General features: G+C 38.7%; 1 long non-coding RNA gene across 1 annotated transcript in view; it reads right to left on the bottom strand.

Moving 5' to 3' along the window:
• LOC148055644 (uncharacterized) overlaps positions 1 to 13,817 on the bottom strand; it is a 49,047-nt gene extending 35,230 nt beyond the window's left edge. The window contains exon 1 of the long non-coding RNA XR_015705191.1: positions 13,683 to 13,817. This is a non-coding gene — a long non-coding RNA (uncharacterized LOC148055644). The remainder of the gene's footprint in view (positions 1 to 13,682) is intronic.
• Between the last annotated feature and the right edge of the window lie 1,940 nt (positions 13,818 to 15,757).

Below are 15,757 nucleotides of genomic sequence, written 5' to 3'. Positions count from 1 at the left end.
AAATCTGAAGTACACAAGGGAGACAGGTCATGAAGACAAAATTATTCATCACGATACCAAGTATTTTAGTAAGGACTAAATTGTCCTTTGACAGCCCTACATGGTACATCAGGAACAGGTTTTGTCTTTTTCACTGTATTTCAAATATGCAGTTTGGAACTGCACATACTGCAACTGAACATTAGTCTTGCATGAAGAACGGCTGATGACTTCACCTGCAGTACATATACTGTGTACTTACAGTTTGAAAGCTACACAAGAATTATCACTAATCTAAAGAGCAAAGCAAGACAGATTTCTGTAGAGTTGTCCGCTGTCACTTCCACAAAACATTCATGGTGTATTGGCTGAGATTAGTGACTGGATAGCCCAAGTACTGTTAGTTGGAAAGAACACCCAGTTGTCATAATGGGTAAATGAACCATCCTTTACTCTTAGCTATTAATGTAAAACAAAATACATTTACTGAATTCCTAGGTGTTCGAATAATATTTAACAACATAACAGAAGGCAGTGCTAACCGTTCTACATCTCACATGTGTTGTAGGCACATCTTTATTGGCCGAGATGCAGTAAGAACTAAATTACTGTCCCCAGCTCCTCATTATGAGACTCTCACTCCATTTCACTAGCTTCTCAAACCTGCTGGATGAATGGCTTGTCAGATGTCTCTGACTCATTATGGACAAATCAAACTCTTCAGCCAATATAGAAGCAAATTGATTCAGATATATGTCCACAGCCTGAAACTCCAGACAGACTCACAGCAGTAGAAGAAAAGCAAATGTCTGAAGCTGCCATTGCCCCTGAGCGTAAGCCTCACACGCTAATGGAGGGTCATAGATCTGCTGCTGAATTGCCACAGTTTTCAGCCTAACACATGAAGATAAACTGTTCACATCTGGCAGTAATTGTTAGAGCAAGCATTTCAGAGCCAGCCATCTTTTAGCTGTCTTATTTTAACCCACTTCTGACAGTCTGTCAGATCCTTAATCATATAATGATTGTACTATCATCATATAAAACCAACGTTCTTAAATATTACAGTTAAAACGCAAGTATTGGCTACTAGTCTCTGAAACTACACTTACACTTGATAAAATGTTCGGTATGGCCACAAAAGTTTCACTGGCTTAAAACAAGGACTTAAAACGTCCTAATTATGATGGCTTTCTCAAGACAGTGCAGAAAAGCTTAAAGCACTACTAAGGTAAATACTTAGTCTTCCAAATTTACCGTCATCATACTGTCTTCTAATGAAAGTACTTTCTGCCACTTCTACTGGTTTTATCATATGCAGCCACCTTTCTGTGAACAACTTGTCAGGGCAAATGAACACAAAGGGCTGTGGCAGAGGATAGTGAAGGTGCAAGGACAAGACAAGCACAGTATACAAAATTCTCAATGGGTTCAATAAATCCTGCAGATGTTGGAATCTCCATTACTGCTTCCAAAATCCTGCCAGGACTGCATTTGTTTGCTTCCTTTCCTTTTCTGCCTGCCACTGAGTACAAGAGTACAGCTGCTCAGAAAAGACAGGGCTTGCTTTTCTTTAAAACTATACCAGATGGGATGCTTATTTACTGACTTTGTCCAAAACAATAAGGTTTAGTGCAAGACAGTTTTCCAGATATGTACATGGCCAAGTGTTCTCTTCCTTCCTTTATTCTTCTGTTGTAACTAAACTCAATTTTACATAAATTGTTGATTGCTAAACCATTTTGGAATAGATTTCTGCAAGGTCAACTAATTGCAAGTTCTGCTTTTAGTTTATTTATAAATTAGTGAAGTATCACTATAGAGAAATAGACAGTATTTAAATAAATTTTTATTGTCAATAAATGTTTAGCCATTATAGTTTTGCTAAACATTTATTTAAAGAGTGCCTACTAGGATCAGAACACCTAAAAATATTGCTCAAAATGTTTCCCTTCAAGTATTTGCAACATCTTTGGCCTGTATATCCAACAAGACCTCCAATTTATTCATTTAAGGGCTGAGTAGAGGGAATCACATTAATCTTCTCTAAATGATCTTCCCATAAACAAACATGAGCACTGTCAGTTGCATTTTACAGCTCACTGTGAATATCAGAACCAAAAATACTTCCATAAGCAGACTCAAAGTATTTGTTAGGTATTAGCCCTAGGATTCACAGCCTCCTATGGGAGAGCTAACCATAAACATGTGAGCAGTCCTGACTGATGCTTGTAGACAGTAGTACTATGTATAACCACGTTGATAGAGAACAGGGGTAAATCAGGGAGACACTGTTAAAAAAAGTTACTGCAATCAACACCTACAATGGCACATTTTAATTATGGTAGATTAGACAGTTAAATAGACCTCTTCTTGAACATGTATTAATTCAGCATTTCTTTACTGGTTGCCAGTCATACACACTAAAAAATAACTCTCTCTCATTCCAAGTTGAGACACCTATATTTGGAAAGTCACTCAGTTGTAACTGCATTTAAAAAAAATAATAATCATGACAACCCTAGATGTAGCTGCTTTTAAATCCTGGAGCCAGTCACGGAATTGAAATCTGCAGAATGACATCTCTAAGCTTGTCACAGCACACTACTACCTGTCAGACCATGACAAGATAGATAGATAGCCAGGCGCCCACTAAAAGTGCTTCCCAAGCTCCACTGTGAGTTTACTGCATAGTACTGTTAATACGAGGGAGCACTTCACTTATGGGCTGAGGCAGGCAGAAGTAGAACATATCACAAGAAGGTGTGCTACGGAAGCATACAAGGCAAAAGTCAAAGGGATTCAAAAGCAGAGAGACATTCCCCATTGTGTCTCTTCCTCCCTCACTATAAATCTATGTAAGTAGATATGCACAAGCATAAATTCTTCAAATGATTCTCTGGATTCATCTCCTCAAAGGGAGTCTTGTAGATTGATTTACCTGCTGAATAGTGCATCATTACCACCTGCAACGTCCAGAAGCATTCCAGCAGCCTGTGCTCTGGAGCACACTGCCTCCGGTATCTACTGCCCCTGTGCAACACTTGCACAGCTAGCTAAACTCTGGCTATAGTTATTGTAACTGATCTAATGGTTAATAATTCATATTTCAGTAATTCTCAAGCTCTCATTATTCGCATAAAAACTATGTTAGGTAGTTTTCCAATACAACCTCTGTTAACTATGGTTCCCCACTCATAGAGCAACAGCCATTTTCCTTCTTAGTTCCTCCCTTTCCATTCTCCTTCCCTCTCAGCAGAGCACGTTCTCTGTTCATAACTGTGCAATAGATGGCAATAGTTGATGGCCCACAGACAGGAGAGAGAATTTCAAGTATGCTACTGTCAAGCATACAAGAATCAAGAGAAAAAAAATAAATGGTTTGTAGACAGACTGAAACCATCTTTGCAGAATGCTGGAAAAAAACCCACACATGTTAAATGGATATTGAGAAGTAGTTACTACATTTAATATAAACAGTAGTATTGCTTTCATGCACTTTTTTTTTTTTTTAAGTACATTAGCTCATATACTGGAATTGACTGAGTTGCTTTATAAGCACTGTGCTTTTAAGCAGTAAGAGCAGGGCCTCATCAAGTTACTGAAGCTGTCTGGTGTTGCTCTGACAAATAGGGCACATGTCTTTAATTTGCCTGTTTTGCTGTTCAGCTATGCTATAAGTATATAGAATTCTGGTTGCACAACGTAGTTTGTCAGTCCAAACATTTGGAACACAATTTGATTTTTTTGATTTTTTTAAAGAAAGGTGCTGGTTTTCTTTTACAGCCTATCTTTGTATTTTACCCAAGCATTCTTGAGGTCAAGCAATATTGTTTAATTATACACATTATTGCTTTTTTCCCCTACTCATTTTTCTTGCTCTTTCTCCTGTCATGAGTTTCTTTCTCAACCTGTTTTGTCCAGGTTCAGTGATTCCTTCTTCTTTGCATCCTCATTTGTATCTCATCACTGTTCTCATCACTATTTCCATTTTTTAATAACAGCTGTTCTTTCCTCTGATGCAGACTCAGAGCCCACGTCACTGCAGCATGATGCAGAGACACCCTATGAAAGCTCTCCAGGTGGCTGACATCTCTGAAAATCTTTGTTTGGTACACTGAAGTAAATGAGATGAGCTTATAAGAGACGAATATGAGTACTTCTGTTTTCATATGCAATCTAAGCTTCTATTTTAGAGATCTAAGGATTTTGAAAAGAATTTAAAATGTATATACAATCTCTGTAGTTCCACGGATGTCTGACCAGTATTTTAAAGCCAAATAGTACCATATTCTTGATAGTCAGATGGCCTTAAAAAGCAAGTCCCCCTACCTGCTTCCTCAAACTCCTGATCATTACAATCATACTTACAGATGTGTCTACCACAGTACTGTTGAAAAGATTTGTTTCGTAACAGTATTTCATTTTGAGACCTTGTGGTAAATAAGTCTTTTCACTGAGGACTGATGCCTGTATTCAAATTTTTGGACGGCACTAGTTGGGTTGAAAGTATGATCAGTTTATTTACAGTTACCATCTTCTCTGTACTTCCAACTGCTATAACAATCTAAATGTGCTTTGACACATATTAGCTTGGAATCTGACACAATACACTCAGTTACTCAAAACTGAAAATTGGCTTTGCACACTGCCTATTTCAGTTTTTGGAAAGCTCTTACTTTCTCCTTATTCCCAAAAGGAGATAGCTATTTTATAACAGAACCCGTAGAGAGAGTGGTATAAATTCTTTTCTAATTTCTTCTCTCAAACTACACACAGTGACCATGTGGAAAAGCTATTTAAGAAACAATTGCGTGGCAACTAAACTGTGAGAGAAACTTGTTGCGAGCTAACTTACAACACAGTATAAGAATTCAAAGCATATGGGTGTGTATGTATAAAAAATACATTAACATTGTTTTAAATTGAAGGACTTGAGGGGGGCGGGATCCAAAGTGGCAACGCTCACACCATTGCAAAGAACTGGGGTATAAGCCAGGCCAAACAGTGCAGTGATAAATGTTCCTTAGCTGCCTCCCAAGACGAGAGCCAGAAGACCAACCACCTCAAGTGTATGTATACCAATGCATGCAGCCTGGGGAACAGGAGGAACTGGAGCTCCGTGCCCAGTCAGAAAATTATGATGTTATAGGAATAACTGAAACACGGTGAGACAACTCACATGGCTGGAGGATTGCGATGGATGGCTATAGGCTGTTTTGTAAAGACAGGCAGGGGAGGAGAGGAGGAGGAGTCACGCTCTATTTAAGGAGAACCTTGAATGGATAGAAGGCAACTACGGCGATTGTGGAAGCCCCATTGAATGCCTCTGGATCAAGATCAGAGGGGTTGTCTCCAAGGGGGATCTTACAGTAGGCATCTGCTACCAACCTCCAAACCAAGACAATAAGGCCAATGAAGCAATATTTGGGTCGCTTAAGCAAGCTTTGGGTCAACAGAACCTGGTTCTTACGGGTGACTTCAACTACACAGACATTTGTTGGAAGAACAATACAGCAGCTCACATGTCATCCATGAAGCTCCTGGAATGCGTAGAGGACTGCTTCCTCATACAAATGTTAGATGTGCCAACCAGGAATGAGGCACTGCTGGACTGGCTACTCTTAAACCAAGGAAACCTGCTTTGTAGTATCTCGGTTAGCGATAGCCTTGGCTGCAGTGATCACAATATTGTGGAGTTAGGGATCCTGCTGAGCACACTGAAGGTTAGTACTAAGACAAAGGTTTTAGACTTTAGAAGAGCAAACTTCAGCTCGCTCAGAGCTCAGCTGGGAGGGATTCCATAGGAAGCTTCCATGGAGGATAAAGGAGCCAGTGAGTGCTGGGAGTTTTTCAAGAATGCTCTCCTGGAAGCACAAAACCAGTTCATACCCCGTAAAGGTAAGGGAAGTAGGCAGGAAGTTTGGCTTAACTGAGAGCTTCTGAGCCTGCTCAAAACCAAAAGAAAAGCTTACCAGAGACAGAAAAGTGGATGAATACCCGTTCAGAACTACAAGGGCATTGCCAGGGCATGCAGAGATGCGGTTACAAAAGCAAAACCTGAGCTCAAATTGAAATTGGCCAGAGGTGTCAAAAACTACAAGAAAGGGTTCTTCAGGTACATAAACAACAAGCAGAAACAGAAGGAAAATATTGGCACGCTGTTAAAAGGAGAGGTGAATTAGCCACCAACAACACTGAAAAGGCAGAGGTTCTCAAAACTTTCTTTACTTCTGTATTTACCAGCACTGTTGGGTTCCAGGCCTTGGGAACAAAAAATTCCATTTTTTGGGTCATACCCAATAGCATTTCCCATCTTTGCTAAAAATCACAGGCATGTCTGACTAGCCCATTCCAAAATTGGCAAGGAATTAAGACAATTATATTCCATTAGCAAAAAAACCACCTCTTTTGTTAGAGGAAGTGCATAAAGTAAAAGCACACTCAATATATAAGCAACACTGAAGGTGAGGGAAAAAAACCCAAACTGATTACACCAAGTTTGTTATTCTCTCTCATAACCAGAATATGTTAATATCAAGTATGTGAAGACTAAAAGATACCCAAGATAAATACTTAGTTTCGTGTAATTTATATTTAGCTGAGATACCATGCAGCTTCAGCTCAAGAGAACTGACATAATCCAAAATAAACTTTGAAGTGGATTGTCAACTAAGGATTCTACCACTTCGGGTGAGTTTGTCTTGGAAGTTTACTGGGAGGCTAAAAAGGAATGAAATCAGGAGGATTTGAAAATAATTTCTTGCCTAATTATATTTGAAATGTAAATGATGACCTTGTGCCAATGAGGTAAGTTTATAAAGAAGCAAAACTTACTTCCAGGAAAGATGTGAATTAAGTAATTCTGAACTGATTTAATGTTGAGTAATTTGTTTGAATTCTAAAACCACACTGCTGTTAGACTAAATTGGTCTTGACATCCCTATTACTGTGTTAGAGCATTAACTTGGAAAATAAAAAAGATTTATAAAACTTCAAGAAGTCTAGTTACATGTAACAAAGTCATCTGCCACGAGTAAGTATTGTTAATAAACCTAAAATAATTCTTTCTTCCTCATTTTAGGTAAGGATACAGATCCAAAAATAATGACAGATATACTAAAGATGACCAGCAGATACAGTCATTACACCAACTGAACACTTAGTTCCTTCATAGCAAGGTAAATCTTTACATGCATGATCTAAATCTTATGATACCTGAAATACCAAGACCTGCATCCTGACTCTTGGACCTTAAGATTAGAGTAGTTCCCTATGTGATTTTTTTTTTTCCTTATGACTTCCATAGTATTTTAGGAAAATTCACGGTGTGCCATTTTGCCTCTTTATATGACCATAGTGTAGCCGAATACTGAGTGTACTTTGGGTTGCCATAGTTCAAGAAGGACATTGAGAAATTAGAGAAGGGTAACTAAAATAAATCAGGAGAATGGAACAGCTACCTTAAGAGTATGGCTTAAAATGGCTGGAACACCCCAGCCGGGAGAGGATTAGGCAGAGGGGAATACGATAGAGGTTTGCAGATGCCACTAAGACGGCAGACAGAGTAAATGAAAAATTGTGGTTCAACAAATCCCACAATACATTAATAGAAGGCACTTAATGAAACAAGACTGGTGTAAGATGGGGGGGTGAGGGAGGAAGAATACTTTTTATGCAGCAGGTAGCCAGCTTCTGGAACTTACTGCCAGTAAGCAGACAGCTGCAGACAGTATCAAGACATTCAAGAAAGATTACACAGACTAATGGAAAACAGGTTCATAAATAGATACAAAAGGGATCAAGCAGGAATATGTCTTCCAACATGCCTAATACAAAAATTGTCAACGCTGGGAGAGTAAAAGGGAAAGGACTGCAAAGAGCAGCCAGGCCCGCATACTCTCCCTATAAAGCATCTCATTTCGCTGCTGTTGTTTCCAATCTTTACATTTAAAGTACTGCATCACTCCATTTAGCAGTGCTTCTAAGAAGGTGGGTATCATGTATAGTAGGTAGAGAAGACAAGGAACAATTGCTGGGTCTATTGCACGAAGTTGGATTTTGCTTTATTATACTCATGCCATTCTGCTAACTTATTTAGAAGCTACCTGCTATAAAGACATTAAGCCCAGAATATAAACATAAGTAAATATAAAAATCAATTCTCTAGGGGTAACATCGGTGAAGTAAAGCAGAAGTTGAACAGAGTTCTGTTGGGTTTTGCCCAACAGGAAAAAGCAATTGTTATGTAAAACAAGGTAACGCTGATCAGATATATAAAAGCATAGGGAAACAGTAACAGCAAAATAAAAGCCCCAGACCTAAGTCTTTTTTTTTTTTTTTTTTTTTTTTTTTTTAAATAAACTTGCTAGCACAATGTAGGGACATGGTTTAGAGTCTAGGTTAATGGTTGGACTCAATGATCTCAGACGTCCTTTCCAACCTTAATGATTCTATATAAGTACGTTTCCAAAGAAAATTATTAACCATAATCCATTTGTCCTTATATGTCTTTAAAAACAGCTATCTCCATTAATCCCATATTCTGATTAATATAGTACAGGAATGTGTTGCTGAACTGCTTGAAAGAACAAAATAACACTGTAATGGTCTTCCTTTAGGATATTTACGCAGGCTTCAAGGGCCAATATTACCAACTCATTTCAATTAGGAAAACGAACCTTTTGCAAGTTTCTTCCCTTCTGTTCCTTTCTTTCTTATCTCACACCAAGTCACTATACAACCATTAATAGAAGACATTATTCATGAAGAACACAGAACATTAATTCCCAATTTTTGCATCTTATGGATTTTCATGCAGCATTAAGGGTGAGCATGTACCTGACCATGTATCTTGAATATACTGTCATGTCACTATATTTTGGGAAAAAGAGAGAATATATAATTTTTCAGGTTTCTTTAGTCATACTTGCTATGACCTGTGAATATTACTTTGGAAACCACAGGAATCTCTCTGTGCTACTGACTGCTTTGCAGCTGAGACCCTCTCACTCTCACTAAGTGACAGTTTGCCCTTCTCAAGGAAATGCCCCCAGTTGCCTCTGGTGGTTAAAAGTTTGTTGAACAAGAATTGTACTTCCTAACACTTTTGGGTAAACATTATTGTTTGACTTTCTGAAAATTACTATTTTTTTTTAATTGCCTTTGAAGTTACACAGCTTTCCATAAATCTCCTAGGCCACTATGGTAGTCTGTTTCCTTGACATGAAGATCTAAATAGACACAGCAAACAGTGCAACAGAGGAATCTTCAGTCATTGCTCTTTTTGACACGATGCTCATCTACCATGGTAGGGCCAGAAGAATGTTCTGATCAAACTATCATTTAATCATTCTCCTCATCGTTGTCTGCTAACCATATCTGGGGGTAGCTTGAGCGTGTGGATTCCTAACAACTAAGAAACAGATTGGAAAAAAAAAAATTAAAAGCCTAACTTCTTAGAAGTTAATGGGATTTCTTAGGTCATATTTTGGTCTATTTAAAATCAGAACGTAACTTAAAACGATGAGTAATCGCAATGTTTGTTTCCATGGAATGAATGCTGAGCACCATCTTCTAGATCAAGAGAAAGACACTTTGGAACATAAATGATGCTTTTAAATACATACTTGTGTTTTTGCCCTTCTCAAAACACTTCAGGATTACAGTAAGACATTAGTATGTTAGGAGGACTGTAGATTTACTCTAAGACATTTTTAAGGGAATTCTTCCTGGTGTCATGATGCAGAAAGGTAACGGACTATAACAATTACCTCATTGTCTTATCAAATAATTTTCAGTACAATACCACTCAGCAGTAAAATCACAGTGAAAAAAGAGAACAGTGAAAACATAAGCATTCATGTCAATAAAAGAGGCCTCCTAAAACCTGCATTGAATAAGATGGGCTGAAGTTTATCCCGACAGAACTGTAATACAAACTAACCCATGTAACAAACTGATTGAAAAATGGGATGCAAATGAAAAGGCTTACCTGCCATATAAAAAAATAGAAGAAAATGGCATCCAGCAGTAGATTATATATAGAGAGATGCCAAAGCACTTTATAATACGAAGAAACTGTCACCGTTGTAAAAGGAAAGAACTGCAGAACAGCAGAATAGCAACAAGTTCAAAGTCACAGCAAAGTGAGACTGGACCCAAATCTTCCCTGACTGGAGTTTTACCATCAAGTTTGACAAGTAATGAGCAAACTTTCACACTCAAGCATCTGAATAGCTCTCGACATAGCTATATAGGCCATTTGTCTAGTATTCATCTGGGTGAACATCTCTCTGAAACCGCTCAGCCCTGAAGTTTTCTCAGAGTTCCAGATAAGTGCATTTGCTCCGTTGCTAGAGTGGTTAAGCTACCTAGCCTATTTTTCCTCACAGGATATTTTAATTGCTTGCACCCATTTGGGAATTCTTTTTAGTTTGCACAGGAACAAATACAGACAAATACAAAATTGGTTATCTGAGCCCATACGCAATGAATCAGCATTTGTAGATATCCACAAGTTCCCCATGCTGTTTGTTTGTATGTAGTTTTGATTCACAGATGAACAACTTTATAATAATCATTCAGACAAAACAACTATAGTTCACTCATAACAAAGCCAAAATGTAAATTCCATTAACTGTTCTGCTCTAAAATGTATTTCATTCACCATAGATCACCTGCAATTTGCAAATTTATATGTTGCTTGCTCCTGCCAGTCTAAGTATTAACATTTGGGCCATCTAGAGACACTTTTGAAGCCTCCAATAAAGCTTGTTCTTTTGAATAATTTTTTGAGGTTTAATACTAAACCTCATTTAAAAATTGAAGTGATATCATGGTATTGTAGTAAATTCTAACTTCTTTGGAAAAATATAATGCACGTACAAAATTCTAACACTTGGCAGGCAAAGTACATTTATGGAATACTTCTGTTCTGAAGATTGCCAATGACATCCATTTCTGTTCTTCCCAGTGGGCAAAAATTATGCATATTAAGCACAATGAAGCTAATTATAATTGTTATGCTATAGGCAGAAAAGTTATTAAGTTTGCATCATAAAAGTTTGGGGCTTCAAAGAGTTGCATAATCAGAATCTAACTCAATACATGCAAGAGTGAAGGCTTCTGCTCTTCTACTGGATCAGACATCATGCATTCATTAGTTTGCCCATTGGGAACATATATAGCAGAAACAGACACATAAAAGAAAAGACACGTTCAACAATACAAGTGATCTACAGCTCAGGTAAGACAGCAATATTAAAAAGCAAAACCGAAAAAAGTGTTTCGATTTTTAAAAGCGCAAATGTGCTATTCACTTCTACTTTAACTTCTTGGAAAGTGTGGCTGGCTTTCAAGAATTCTGGCTGGACTTTTTCCTGACTGTAGCGCTAATCTCAGCATGGCAACTTTCATGCACATTCATTTTTCATGGGTCAGAAGCATCTTGTTACAATATAATAGGGTAGCAACATAAAGCCAGGAAATTCATGACTTTTTACTGGGTAAGGTAATAATTCTGAGCAAAATACTGATACAGTAATCTGGGGGCATGGAAATACCAAACTGGTCCTAGAAAATAATTATTGATTTGTGCCTGGAGTTCTTTTGGCAGAGACCATACCACATGGGATACTGAATAGAATTTCCTGTAGTTTACAGCCTCTCAGTGGTAATTAAATCAAATTATCTGTAGACACTGCCAGTGGAGCTTTTAAAGGCACTAGGAAGAATTCCTATGGAACACCACAAGTCTTTCACCTTACCTATACAGTACCCAAACAAAAGCTTGATTACTTCCATATGATCTTAATTTTCATTACAAAAATCTACTTGAAATGGTTTTACATTGTGAATTGTCATAAAATTTAGTTGAAGAGACCATTGACCCTCCACAGAAGCTGCTCGAATAAAACTGATTTTAATACAAAATATAAATAAATATATATTATTTGAAAACATTTGCAGCAAATCTGTCTCTTTTAGACATTTATCTTCCTTAGAATACATAAAATACTCTAAATAATTTGAATAGGAATAAAAGACACTATATTAATATTTAGATAAAGAACAACGTCCTCTTTACTCACTAGATTTCGTGTTGCTGATTCATAACCCCCCGATTACTCTTAAAACCCTATACGTCTACAGTAAAGAAAAATGTTAAGAACAGCTCAGGTGTGCTGGTGACTTGCATGAGACTTAAGCTAGACTCTCTAAACAGTGTGTACAGCAATATATCCAACTTTTTAAAACACTACCTGTTTAGGTATTCAAGCAAAGAACTTGCCTTCCAATTAGGATTTGCAATCTGTATCATACAGTAACAGCTTATTTTCAGACTCTTGTAAAAGTTTATATTAAGCCTGCATTTTACAAAATGGATAAATATTTTACAGGAAGGCATTAGAAACCCCAGCATTCAGCTGGAAAAGAAAAATACAGTTTAAAAAAAAATTCTATTTTTTTTTTATATGTACAATGGGAATATGTCTTTACATTTCAAGCACAAAAGCACATATATGCATTCAAATTTAAAATATAGTCTGAAACACCTTAAAAAGAAAAGAGGCCTCTCAAGTAGGTGATGAGAAAGCAACTCCTGCACCAGGTGGCATATAGGGCACATCTTCCAGTTTCTTACTTAGTTCCCTCTTCCCAATACTTAGTCACCTCTCCTGGCCTCATTTTTCTTTCTCCTTCCTCAAACGATATTCTAACAGTGTGATAAGTCTCCCTCTATCCCTACCTCTGTTTTTATTCTTCCTTTTTGATTTTCCTCTCCCTTCACCTCTCATACAATGTAGTTGGGCTTTCCAAATCCCCCAGGCTCTGGTCCAGCCCAAGCAGCTATTAAGCAACAAGCTCAGATCTCAAACTCAGCCTGGTTTCCATCCACAAGAAACATAATGGAAATTAACTTTGTTCCTAAAAAGAATGCAGAGAGCTGCATCTACTGGGATTAAGAACAGTTTGGCTTTGGTACCACTGAAAGCAGAAAGGAAAAAAAAAAACATTTCAAAGTAAGGGAAATTCAGAAAGTTGAATATAAATAATACTTCGTGATATGGAACAAGACAAGTGGGTTCAGAATTCCCCAACCATACTATAAGCACCTACTGACACAATTCCTCAAAATATTTTTCTATTAGAATTATTACATCAACAAATGGTACCTATAGCTATACCTGTAGCTATATTGTATTACATACAGCACACAGAAAAAACATAACCCCTCACCCATTCCCCAAACTACACGACAAGTCCACTCTCCCCTTCTTCTGCAAGAGAAACAAAGACTAGGAAACACTCTGATAATCCTGAAAACAGGAAAACATTGTATCACACGATCAGAAAAGTAAGATTACTCACCTAAGGACTACAAACCAGCACCACCGTCCCCTACACAGCCACCAGTGTGCCACAGCCACCTCCTTCCCAGCATGCTCTGGCGCAGCCATCTCGCAACAAACACTATGGCGAGAGCTCTTTCCTTCCACCTGGTGAGTGAGTGCTTCTCATTTTCAGCTTCCTCTCCTCATGGTGTGTAAATAATACCAGTGATAATAGTTGCGACTTCACACAATCACACACCTCTCAAAACAAATGCAGGCCGTCAGATTAATTCCTGTTAGCAGCCAGCAACGAGCAGGCTGATGCAAGGGATGTTAAGTAGTTAGGCAAGCTGTTAAAAAGCTCACCTTGGTTCTTGGACTTCTTAATCCCACCTTGAGCCTGTTCAAGCTGTAAGGAAGGTGTTTGTCAAAAGTGCCAGGGAGAATCAAAAAAAGCCGAGGCCTGTATAGTGGAAAGCTGGATCAGGAACAGGCGCAGCCGTTGGTGAAGGGCAGGGGGAGAAGAGGTGCTCCCTGCGCGTGCGCAACATGGCGGCGGTGGGGAGTGGCGGGGCGGGCGATCGCTTAAGGGAGAAGAGCTGAGAGAAAATGGCGGCAGAGGGAGGAAAACATGTTTCGAAGCTGCCGATGATCCCGCCAGCTTCGTATTTTCAGGTGAGCGGCCCTGCAGGACACACCCGCTCCTCTTGGCGGCGTCTGCAGAGGCCCTGCCGCGGGCCTCGCTGCTCGTCTCTGAAATGGCCGCCCCGTCTACCCCTGCCTCTCCCCCGCCCCAGAGGCGGTGCTGCCCGCGGGGCTGCGGGCCCGGGCGGCCGCTGTCGTCCTCCGTCGTTCGCGGCAGACATATCAATACCTGACGTGTGAGAAAGCCGTAAGTTTTACGTGATCTTGTTTTTAATCTTGGTAGAGAGCTGTTTTCACGAAAAAGAACAGCAAGCTGTTGCTGTGTCTTTTTTTCTTTTTTTTTTTTTAAAAAAGACCAAACAAAAAGAAGTTAGCTGGAGTGACCAGCAAACTTCTGTGTTGAACTGCTCTGAGGGGAAACAAGGCACCTGAAGGCTACTGTATGGATGGCTTTGCTTGTGTATTCTCAGTTAACGTCACTGAAAATAGCAGAGGGACTATGCCTGAGCCTCTGGTACCAAGTTGAAAAATATTTCACAGGGGTTTGGCTCAGGTACTGTAAGAGTGTCCAGTCTTCATGTGTATTGCCCTAATAAAACAAAGCATGTTTATGTTGCTCATTTTATGCTAGAAATGCTATTTAAAATAAGGGTCACTGGCATACCAGCATTCCCAGTGTGCTTATGGACCAGGGAAAAGTGGGGAAAGAGTCATAGGAGCCTATATTTGGTCTATGTGAGGCTAGATACCCACACCCCCAAGATCTGGGAAAATTTTCAGTAAAACATTTTAAAGTGAAAAATGCAAAAGACTTAAGTCTTTTATCCATTTCCTAAATGTTACGAATTTCTAGGTGACGTGAAACTAATGTCATGGTGAAATGAACTGCTGCTTCTGGTAGAATCATCCAGTCCCATAGTAGTTGTGCTGGAGTCTGGAGGTAAACTAGGAGGGAAAATAATCCTGCTTTGTGAATACATGAAGATAGTTTTCACAAATAATCTGAGAGCTGGAATATGAGGAGAGTTGTGGCATAAGTTAAAATACAGGTGGTCTGAGCTGCATTGTGGTTGAAAAGAGCTTCTCTAGCTCAGAGGTGAAAGTTAATTTATTGATTGCAACAGCTCACTGTCCACTGACCAGAACCAGTCCTGAAAATGACCAGAAACAGTTCTCGAGCCACATGTTAATGTGGATAAAATATGGTTTTGCAAGTTATCTAAAGCCTCTCTACATTAGGGACTGAGTTTAGGGAGAAAAAGGTTGAGGATCTGTATTCTATCATGTCATGGAATTTTGTAGCTTTTTTGTAATCTTGGGATTGCAGAAGTTCCTAATGCCTTCCCCACTAAGCATGGACTTTGTGGAGACATGATAAATTACAGAGCACAGTAAAACTTTTTTTTTCCTTTAATGTGAATATCAGAAATTGGCAGAAGGCTTAACTCAGAAGTGTAGGCTGACCTTCTATACTTAATTATATAGAGAAATTGTAGAGAGAAGAAATCCCTCTAGCTTTTCCCTTTAACAAGCTGCAGGGGCATATATATCATGTTATTACCCAAATGTCCATAGGCTGGTGTTAGGCAACAGCTCTAAAAAGGTGCTTTAAGTGTAGTTATAGCACAGCCATGATGGCTTTTTAATGCTACCATTTAGTGGGGCTTTCTGTGCGAGGCAGAGAAGGTTTTTGAAAGTAACATTGCTATTAGTGAAATTTATTTGATCAACTCAGAATGAGAAGTGTCAACTAATAGTAGTTTCAGGACCTGACTTAATCTGTGATTCTTTTTTCA

The sequence above is a fragment of the Nipponia nippon genome, unplaced genomic scaffold (genome assembly GCF_047370975.1).
Source record: "Nipponia nippon isolate SJK-2023a ecotype South Korea unplaced genomic scaffold, ASM4737097v1 scaffold_2, whole genome shotgun sequence".
NCBI lineage: Eukaryota > Metazoa > Chordata > Aves > Pelecaniformes > Threskiornithidae > Nipponia > Nipponia nippon.
The sequence above is the reverse complement of the archived record's forward strand: the minus strand, read 5'-3'. Positions and strand labels throughout refer to the sequence as shown.